Below are 10825 nucleotides of genomic sequence, written 5' to 3'. Positions count from 1 at the left end.
CTCAGCCCTTCTCAGCAGAGCTCGTCTTTGGGGGATCTTCTTCCGGAGATGATGGAGAGCGGGACGCCTCCCCCTGCCGTACCGCCTGGCGAGGTGGGCGACCCTGAGGTGTCGTCGCGGAGGGTTTCTCCGAATCCGGCAGGGGCGGAAGATAGCTATGTGGCCCCCCAAGGTTCTCCGCGTCCGGCCTTCGAAAGAGGCCATAGGACAAGTCCGGCACCGTCTGGTGCTCGGCCGGAGAAGCTAAAGATTCTGCTGGGGCGAGCTTCTATCTTAGAGGAGCATCGTGCATTGATGGGCACGGTGATTGAAAGGATTTCATCTGCGGAACGCGGATTGCACGAGGCCGTCAGAAGTTTATTGACGGGTTTTGAGGTACGTTAGATAATGTACACTTTTGTCAATTGCGCATAAGTAAGATGCGCCCTGTGTAGATAGTAGCCCCTGAGACTCTGTGCGTTGTCAGAAGTGACAGTGCGCAAAGGATCATAATCCCAGGTCTAAAATGTCGCCTTTGGATGTAGGTGGCGAGGTGTCCGGAATCGAGCCGAACTGATGATTTTGCCGAACTAAAGCGGCAACTTGATGTGGCAGATGCCGACATCGCGCTTGTCAACAAGCGGCTTTATGAGGCTCAAGGTATGTAATTCCTCGGGCGGCATCTGGTAAGAGGAGCTTTATGCCAGTATCTTACAATGTGTGTGCTTGACGCAGATGGTGCGGCCGCCGTGGAGAGTCTTCGGACGGAACTTGCCCGAGCTAAGGAACAAGTCAGAAAAAGTGATGCGGCTGCCGAGAAGGCCCTTGAAGAGCTGAGAGCCGAACAGGCTGCTCACTGCCGAAGCAAGAAGGAGATGGCCGAGATGGCCGTGAATTTAAAGAGTGCTGCTGACCGTTGCAAGGTTCTTGAGAAAGAAGACCGGGCGAGACAGACGGACTTAGAGAAGGCCGTTGCTGATGCCAAGGACGCTCGCTCTGCGATGAGAGCTGTGAAGGAGGAGCTGCGTCAGGCCGGACAGATTGTGGCTGGAAAGCCCTTTATGCTGCGGAGGAAGTTTTGCGATCCAAAGTTTGCTCTGTTGGACCGGTTGTGGAGTGTGGGGGACACCTATCTGGATTTGGCAGCGAGTGCTGCTGATGCGACCGAACACTTTCGAGATCAAGAAGATCGCGAAGTGGAAAAACTTTTCTGGTCGCAGTTCCACAATCTAGAGCGTCCACTGGCGGTGGACGATCGTCTGGCTCAATGGGCCGAACTGAATAGGTTGTCCAGACGTGCCATGAAGTGCATCATGGGTCATTTGTGGCCGGGGAGATCGGAGCCGAAGAGTTATTTCAGCTTAGTGCAGCAATTCCTTGATGCGGTGCCACGTATCAATGCAATGAAGAGGTCAGCATGCATAGAGGGCGCACGGATGGCTCTTGCCCGTGTCAAGACATACTGGGCGGAGATGGAGACCACCCTTGTTGCATCCCGAGATTCGGACCAAAGCCGAGTGCCCTCCGAGCACTATTTCCAGGAAGTCCTTGAAGGCGCTCGTGTAATAGAGACGCAGTGCTCGAATGATGCTATGTTCTGATAGCATATTTAATTATAAAGCAGTATTTAGATGAATTGTAGTAGCCTTTTATACTTGTGCCTTCAAGTATTTGGAACACCTCCTGTGCGGCCGTTTGTAAGATATATATATATAAAATCTGAAAGATGGCAGTCGTTGGCTTCAGCCCCCACGCACATAGTGCGGGGGTGCTCGCAGAAGGCGCATTTTCACACTTAATCCAACGTCTTGGTCCTACAAAGGAGGTGATAGCGCAGCGAGCTAGGCAACCGGACTATAATGCTTTAACACTTTCACTTAGCCATAGGATCTTGACAGTGGGACTCTTTAGATAGCCCCTGGTGGCGACTGCGCTCGCCCGAATTCGGGGCGCGTATGTGCCTGGCCCGGAAACGGCCCTTCGTTAATGCGCAGGAATCCTATAGATTCCAGAGAGTCATCGAGTGGTTGACTAGCCTCACGCTATATCATGACAGTCGGTTTTCGGCTTTCTCTACTGAGGTGCTCGCCTGGCCAAACCGGGGCACAATCGCAGTAGTTCTCCTGGTGCCGCCTTAGCCGATAGAGCGGAACGTAAGGCGGCCGAACACAGGAGCCGGGCAACCCAACATTTGACCAAAATCATGATTCGGAGCTGATGCATATAAGGCCAAACTCACGACTCCGAACACTCCCTAAGGTATTCGGTCTTTATGGGAGCGGGCGAGGTAACGGTCTTAGGTATAAGCCCCTAGTGTCCAGGTACACGCAGGAATTCTGACGTGGCCACATGCCAAGACGCCAGCCTCCTCCTTGGTTATAGAACCAGGGGATGTGTATCAACAAGAGACAGTAAAAAAGGTTTACGCAGGGTCTTAATCTGAAAAGAATCCTTGGAACGGGTCCCTACTGCACGTCTGCGCCTGTGTCTCCGTTGTGCCGTATCCTGGACGGGCGCAGCACGACGTTCATCTGTAAAAGAGAGGAACTAAGTTGAAAAAGGGTCGTGCCGAACAAAAGTTATATTAAATAAACAAAGTATAAAGTAAAATATGTAAAATTGAGCTTTATTGTCTCTTATTTTATATGTGCGGAGCCCCTAGGGCAGGGGTATATGGCCACTAAGCCTTTATCAATGATACTCTTGTGCCGGACTCGTCTATCCGTGTCCGTGGTCTTAATGACCTGTTCGGATGTTCTGGCTGGTGAAGCCATTGTATTGTGGGGCTGTTAAAGCGGCCGCACAATCCTCCGCTCGGGGGAGGCGCACTCAATGCTTCCCCTTCAAGGAGATGATGCCTCGTGGACTGGGCATCTTAAGCGTAAGAGATGCATAATGCGGTATTGTGTTAAAGCGGGCGAAAGCTTCGCGTCCCAGCAGTGCTTGATAGCGACTTGAGAATGGGACGATGTGGAAAGTCAGCTTTTCGCGGCGGAAGTTATCGGTAGAGCTGAATATAACTTTGAGCCGGAGAAAACCCATGCAATGGGTGTCCGGACCAGGCGTTACCCCTTGAAAGGAGGTTTTGCTGTGGCGAATTCTTGTTGGGTCTATCCCCATGTGACGGATTGTGTCCTGATATATCAGGTTTAGTCCACTGCCGCCGTCCATAAGGACATTTGGAAACCTGAGTCCGCCATTGGATCGAGTACCAAGGCAGTCCAGCCTACGTTCCTGATAGTTCTAGAATAATCCAGATGATCGAAGATGATTGGTTTTGACAACCAGTGGCGGGACCCCTTTGGGATAGGCCGTGTGGCGCGTACCTTTATGGGCGCCGCATGTTTTGTTATGTGAAGTAAGTTTACTGTTTTTACTTCTTGTGGGAAATTCTTTTGTTTCCTGGTGGTCTGCTTTTGGGTTTCGTCCTCGTATTCACTTGGTGTGTCGAGCCCCTTGTGTTCGGCGTTGAGTCTGCCGGATTGTTTGAAAACCCAACAATCTCTGTGGGTATGGTTAGCAGGCTTTCTGGGAGTACTGTGTATTTGACATATCCTGTCCAAGATTTTGTTTAGGTTGGATAAATCATCTCTGTTATCCTGGAGGGGCGGCTTTTTCTGATTCTGCCGCGAGTTTTTAAATCCGGCGTTCACTGCCATGCTCTTCGGACTTTTTTCCTTAGTCCGGCGACGGTCCTTATTGCGTCGCGGTTTTCCGTTTCCATCCCTAATTTCGGATGTACTTGGGTCGCTGGTGCTACATCTTGCCCACCAGCTATCCTCTCCTGCGCAAAAGCGGGTCATGAGGCTTGTTAGTGCGGCCATTGTTCTTGGCTTTTCTTGGCCGAGGTGTCTGGCGAGCCATTCGTCTTGGACATTATGCCTGAAAGCTGCTAAGGCTTCGGCGTCCGGACAGTCGACTATCTAATTCTTTTTAGTAAGAAATCTATTCCAGAATTGCCGAGCTGACTCTCCGGGCTGTTGAGTTATGTGACTGAGATCGTCTGCGTCCGGAGGGCGGACATAGGTCCCTTGAAAATTTGCTCGGAAAGCGTCCTCGAGCTCTTCCCAACTTCCGATTGTGTTTTCAGGAAGGCTTTTAAGCCAATGCCGGGCTGGCCCTTTAAGCTTGAGGGGTAGGTATTTTATGGCGTGGAGGTCATCTCCTCTAGCCATATGTATGTGGAGGATATAATGCTCGATCCAGACTCCAGGGTCTGTTGTTCCATCATATGCCTCTATGTTTACGGGTTTGAATCCCACTGGAAATTCATAATCCAGGACCTCATCGGTGAAACATAGAGGGTGTGCGGTGCCCCTGTATTTGGGTGTGCCGGATTCTGATAATGGCTTTATTGCATTGCTTACGAGAGCTTGCTTTCTTGGCCCGTAAATGGACCTGGCTGGGCCATCTTTTTGATGTGAATCCTTAAGTGGGTCGCATGCCGGCTTAAGTGCGGCGCCACTTGCCGCTTTATGATGGCCATGGGGTCGTCTATCCGACCGTGTGGCTTTCTTACTTTTTGAATGCGAGGGCTCTAAGGCCTCTTCGTCGAATTCAGGCAGTAGCTTTCGCTTCGGATAGCTTTTAGCGCGGCGACTGTCGCCATATTTATCTGCGGTATTGATTACTTTACTCCATCTGATCCTGAGTGCATCGTCCGCAGTTTTTAGCTTCCGCTTCTGCTTTTTCAGGCTGCGTGCGGTTGCAACGAGCCTCTTGTGGAGGTTCTTCTGCTCCGTGGGCTTATCCGGCGTAAGGTCGTCCGGAATGCCATTTTCGCCGGGGGAGGGATGTTCGGTTTCTCTATCCGGGTTGCCCTGTTCGGACGGTTGCTCTAAGGCATGCTCGTCGTCTACCGGCTCATCCTGCTCTATGGCTGGGTCTTTATCCAGGCGGGGCTTGGGTCGGTGTTTACGCCGACGCTTTGATTGTTTTTTGAGAGATCGATCCCTCGTTCCATCCCCGTTTTCCTCGTTGTCGCTTCCTTTAGGGGTATCCACCATGTACACATCGTGAGATGAGGTGGCTGTCCAATGCCCTATAGGCGTTGGTTCATCTACGTCTCCTGCATCGTCGTCCATGCTGTCGATGTCTTCAGAGTCGAAGTTGAGCACGTCGTTTAAATTATCGACGGTAGCTATTAAATGGGTGGTGGGTGGGTTTTGAATTTCTTCATCATCCGAATCCCATCCTTGCTGACCGTAGTCCGGTCAGGGCTCTCCTGATAAAGAGAGATACTTTAGCGACTTCAGGATGTCGCCGAAGGGCGAGTGCTGAAAGATGTCCGCGGTGGTGAACTCCATGATCGGCGCCATTTGGATTCGATTGGTAGGCGCGCGGAGGGCTCGAAGTCCGGAGAGGAATCCGGCTCTTCGGAGTCACGTGCCATGCGGAGTGCGGGGCTGGTGTTTGACTCGATCGCCTTTGAGATCACAGCCCCCGAGGTGGTGTCCAACCACTCATCCTCGATCGGCGCAGCAGGCTCCGAATTAAGGGTCGGAACCAGTGTGCGTGCGGCCTCCAGGACACTGTTCGGCGGCATAGCTAGATCATGCCCATCGAGACAGTGCGGCGCGCTTGGCTGTGGCTCGAATCCGTCGAAGATCAAGTCCCCGCGGATGTCAGCCGTGTAGTTTAAACTTTCAAACCTGACCTGATGGCCAGGGGCGTAGCTTTCGATCTACTCCAGGCGGCCAAGCGAATTGGCCCGCAGTGCGAAGCCGTCGAAGACGAAGATCTGTCCGGGGAGAAAAGTCTCACCCTGGACCGCATCGTCATTGATGATTAAAGGAGCCATCGAGCCTAAAAGCGACAACACAGAGGAACTCTCAATGAAAGAACCAATGCCGGTGTCAAAACCGGCGGATCTCGGGTAGGGGGTCCCGAACTATGCGTCTAGGCCGGATGGTAACAGGAGGCAAGGAACATGATGTTTTACCCAGGTTCGGGCCCTCTTGATGGAGGTAAAACCCTACGTCCTGCTTGATTAATATTGATAATATAGGTAGTACAAGAGTAGATCTACCACGAGATCAAGGAGGCTAAACCCTAGAAGCTAGCCTATGGTATGATTGTTGTATGTTGGAATTGTCCTACGGACTAAAAGCCTCCGGTTTATATAGACACCGGAGAGGGTTAGGGTTACACAAAGTCGGTTACAATGGTAGGAGATCTTGAATATCCGCATCGCCAAGCTTGCCTTCCACGCCAAGGAAAGTCCCATCCAGACACGGGACGAAGTCTTCAATCTAGTATCTTCATAGTCCAGGAGTCCGGCTGAAGGTATAGTCCGGCTACCCGGACACCCCCTAATCCAGGACTCCCTCACCACGTCTTGGTCATGTCATGCTGACTGGGCCTAATAGTGGATTTATGGAAAAAAAGCTTATAACCACTTGGACAGTCAAAGCAGAGAATAGTGGATTGACTTAACTTGCATATGCGAGTAAATAGCATATAACTACTACTTTACAGACTAGGGTTTCAAAAAACTACCAGTTTTTAATTTTAGATAACTACCAAACGAGGGGTCGGCTGTTTCAAAAAACCCAAAACGCTGAGTGCTTATCAATTCATTGTGATTATGACAGGTGGGCCCCATGCGTAAGAGCTCTAATTATTTGACCGTTTGTTTGACCGTTAGGTGTGGGCCTGCACACAAATTTAAGAAAGCAATCTGGTCCCTGCTTTTTTTTGCAAAAAGCAATCGGGTCCCTGCTCTCAGACCAGGATCCATTGGTGCTCCTCTCGCTCCCGAGCTGGACCTCGCGGCTCTGCCTCCTTTGGCCGGTGAGCCGCCCGCCGCCGACGCTCACCGGGGCTCAACCCTGGCCGTTGCCCCGCCTCACCTCCTTCTCTCCTACCTCTCTACGCCCGCCGCCTTGCCATGCTGCACGACGCCGCCGGGCCAGTGGCTGCCTCTACGCCGGCTCCCCATGGCGGGCTCAGGCCGTCCCGAGCCGCGCGCCATGGCTAGGGGCTCGGGCTGTCGCCAGCCGCGCCATGGCCAGTGGCTCAGGCCGCCACCAGTCGCGCACCATGGCCAGGAGCGCGCCGACGAGCAAGGGCCGCCGCCAGCCGCGCCATGGCCAGGGGCTCGGGCCGCCACCAGCCGCGCGCCATGGCCAGGAGCTCCTCCACCTAGCCCGTCGCCCGACTAGAGAAGCTCGCCGTCGCGACGAGGAACGCGGCGGCTGAGCCACCACCTTTCGCTTGGCCGGCGATCTGGCCGCTGGCGAGCTGCCGGCGCAGTTCTTGATTGCTTTTTCCAGAAAATATCAGGGACCCGATTGCTTTTTCCAGAAAACATCAGGGACCCGATTGCTTTTTAAAAAAAGATATAGGGACCTGATTGCTTTTTTTAAAACTTACATAGATAGTGACATGTGGGTCCTACATGTAAGATAACAGTCAAACAGACGGTCAAACAAACGGTTCTCTTATGTGCGGGTCCCACCTGTCATAATCACGATCAATTGATAAGCACTCAGCGTTTTGGGTTTTTTGAAACAGCCAACCCCTCGTTTGATAGTTATCTGAGAAAAATTAAAAACCGGTAGTTTTTTGGAACCCTAGCCTGTAAAGTAGTAGTTTTATGCTATTTACTCTGCATATGCTTTAGGGAATCGTAATGTGGTTGCTAATTGTCAAGCCCTAACAGGCGCCTTTCCCAGACATCCCTTGTCTTGGTCTCATTAGTCTCAAGTTACCCTGCTTACAAAATAGAGAGAAGCAACACATTCCCAGACATTCCTTGTCTTGGTCTTGGAATGCTTGCATATTTTTCCTCTAGTTAAGTCATGGATGAAATTTACAATGACTTGGACAATCAATCAAATCAGTAAGCACATTGGACATCAGTAATTCAGATTTTGGAGGGTTTGTGCTTAGTGATAGCAGTTTTCTCCTTGCTGCTGGTTGGAAATAATAACCATGGAAGGAACATAGAACAAAATCAGTAAGCATGTACATAGAGTTCAACCAAGAATCCATGGTTTAGCTTAGAGTTGTTATCTTAAAGATGATGACGATAAAGCCAAGCACAACAAACAAATCACGAAGACAAACATATCTGAAAACAGAGGACATAATACATGACTAGCCAAATGACTTGACTGAACTTCACCTCATAAGCAAATTCGATGAGTTGGCAACGCTTGGGCGGGAGATCGATGGTACGGTATTTCATTTACAGAACCAAGGCTCAGAGGAGCAAGTTAATAGTAGTTGAGTTGTCTTAATTTTGTCAGCTGGACGCAGAGCCGTGACAGTCAGCATATAAAGGCCATGAGGACCAACTTATTCTTCAGTGTGGCTAGAGGAGCTAATCAAGTGGAAATAGAGTAGGAGCTCCAGGTCTTGCTTCAGTGGTACAAAGATAATCTGCATCGCTCCGTCTCCGTGAAATGGGAAGTACTCTAAAAGTGGAATCCATCTGCTAAAGTTGAGCAGATACTTTTACTTACTTAGATGCAGGTCGAATGTATCCTGATGGGCATGCAATTTGAGCAAGTAAATCACCACCAGACGGCAATGCGGAAAGCAAAAATAAAGAAACAGCAATTTCAGGTTCAGATTCACAACCGTTAGAAGAGATGAAAGGCGATATCGAGAAGCACCATTCGATATGAATGGGACAGTAAAAATGGAAGTTGCGACAAGATTTCACACCAAAATACAACACACCAGTAGCAGGAGCCTGAGACAATATATAGGACGGAGAGCATCAAAGTGCCTACTGCCGCAGCTGGACGTGGTCTGGTGTAGCAGAAACAGAAGAGAGATGGTCTGAAATGTTTATCTTAGTTTACTTTTGAGTTGGCATGAGAAGCTTTATTTTACCTCTTCATCTTGCTGTAAATACACATGGATCAATAAGAAGTTGATAGAAACGGTTGAGCATTCCTTCAGTTTTCAGTCTTCAAAATACAACGGTCACATAGTTTTTGGATGCAGACAGAAAGTAATCACAACAACAGAAATTCAGACCAGGAACTAAACCGCAAAGTTATCACAGTTTCTTTAGATGGGCAACAAACAGGATAGATTTACGAACTGCTGAGCAAAACGAACTTACTATCAGGGATAAAAATAAGTAATGTCCTCATGGCAGTTAACACAAACACTTATGAACAGATCAACATAGATTCTCCCAAGTTACAGGAGAGATCTCCGACTTCAGTTTCTCACGGCACAAACACTTCCGAAGAGTTCAACATAGATTCTCCCAAGTTCACAGGCAATGGGTTTTTGTCGCCCAAGAGTTCAGCGATGAAGTAGTCCATGCCGAACCGTCCCGGGTTGCAGAGCTGACGAAGCAAATGAGAAGAAGAGCTTCGAAAGAACTAGTCACCGAATGTGTGCATTATCGGCTTTACAGCAAAGCTGAGACTTCAGATTTGGTTAGGTGAATTACCAATCTCCTTTGCTCAAGATCTATGCGTACACAAGGCTGTAACGTTGTGCGTCTTTAACCTGAAACGAATGGATCATCACACGATTTGGCTTAAGAGTGTTTCAGAACTGAAACAGAGTATATCAGAGTGAATCAATGAAACGGAGAAGAAATGATGTCTATCAAGAGCCGTGCTAAATTATCACCAATCTTAAAGCCAATCACAGATAGAGCTACCCCGACTGTACACTGAACTTATGCTTCGCTTGCACATCTCCCGTACTATTGTAGCATCCATCTCTTTTGGATTTCCGCCCCCAACATACTTTTTCTGGCAAGACAAGACCCGGATGTTAATTATATATACTTTTCCCTCCAATATTTTGGGAAGACTTGAAGTATCCTAGCGAAATATCTGGTCTAGATTTTATTATTTCATTTCATTGTTTAAAGCACCCCACACACGCTTGGCCTTACGTGTTTAAAGCAAGTCCAGCAGTCTATCTAAATTTCTCCAAAAAGTACCTTTAGATAGTACTTATAATAGGTAGAGCATAAAAAGTGCCTCTCCTCCAGCAATTTACCTATAATGCTCTACCTATATTTGATTTTGCTTCTATCTCTCTTCCTATTTTGTCGAGTACCTCATGTGCGCCGAACTCAACGCAGGCGGGAGCTGCTGCAGTGCAGACAGCGGAAGAGCTATGCGGAGGGTCCAGGAGGTCGGCGCGGAGCTGGTGGAGGTAGAGCTCGCAGCGGCGTGCCTTCCGCCGTGGGTCACTTTCACGACAGGGACGCGGCGGGGAGGTGGAGGAGCTCCGCGGGTGGTCAGGGTGACGGCGGCGGTCCATGCGATGGTGTGGACAGTGGCGGAGGGCGTATGGAGCCAGAGAGGAGGATGGCAGCCGGCGCGGGGGCGGGAGGAAATGGGTTGCGATGGCCATGTCTGAGCTCTGTGGCCGGCAGAGGTGAGAATGGGGGGTAGAGGAGGTCGGCAGCCGGAGTAGGGCGGGGCAGTGGTGGCGGCCGTGGCCAGCGCAGCACGGAGGTTTCCTCTTACATTGGTTGGCCCTTCCCACGCAACTTTTTAGGTAGAGGGGTGTGCTCTACCTATTTGGAGGTGCAAGAGAGAGAAATTTAGGTAGAGTATCTAAAAATTATGAATAGGAAGAGGTTTAGGTACTTTTACACTTTCATACTCCCTCCGTCTCAAAATGAGTGACTCAACTTTGTACTAGCTTTAGTACAAAATTAGTACAAAGTCGAGTCACTTATTTTGAGACGGAGGGAGTAGTTTTTATGGATAGATAGCTCCTTTAGATACACCGTTATTCTTACCCCCTCCCACAGAGTACAAGTGCCAGCCGAGGCCTCCGGCAAGATGCCATTCGTGGATCTGTACCTGACCGGGTGCGAGCTCCCATTGCAGAAGCAAGAGCTGGGACTTTC

The sequence above is a fragment of the Triticum urartu genome, chromosome 6A, assembly GCF_056163025.1.
Source record: "Triticum urartu cultivar PI428250 chromosome 6A, HENAU_Tu73, whole genome shotgun sequence".
Lineage (NCBI taxonomy): Eukaryota > Viridiplantae > Streptophyta > Magnoliopsida > Poales > Poaceae > Triticum > Triticum urartu.
The sequence above is the reverse complement of the archived record's forward strand: the minus strand, read 5'-3'. Positions refer to the sequence as shown.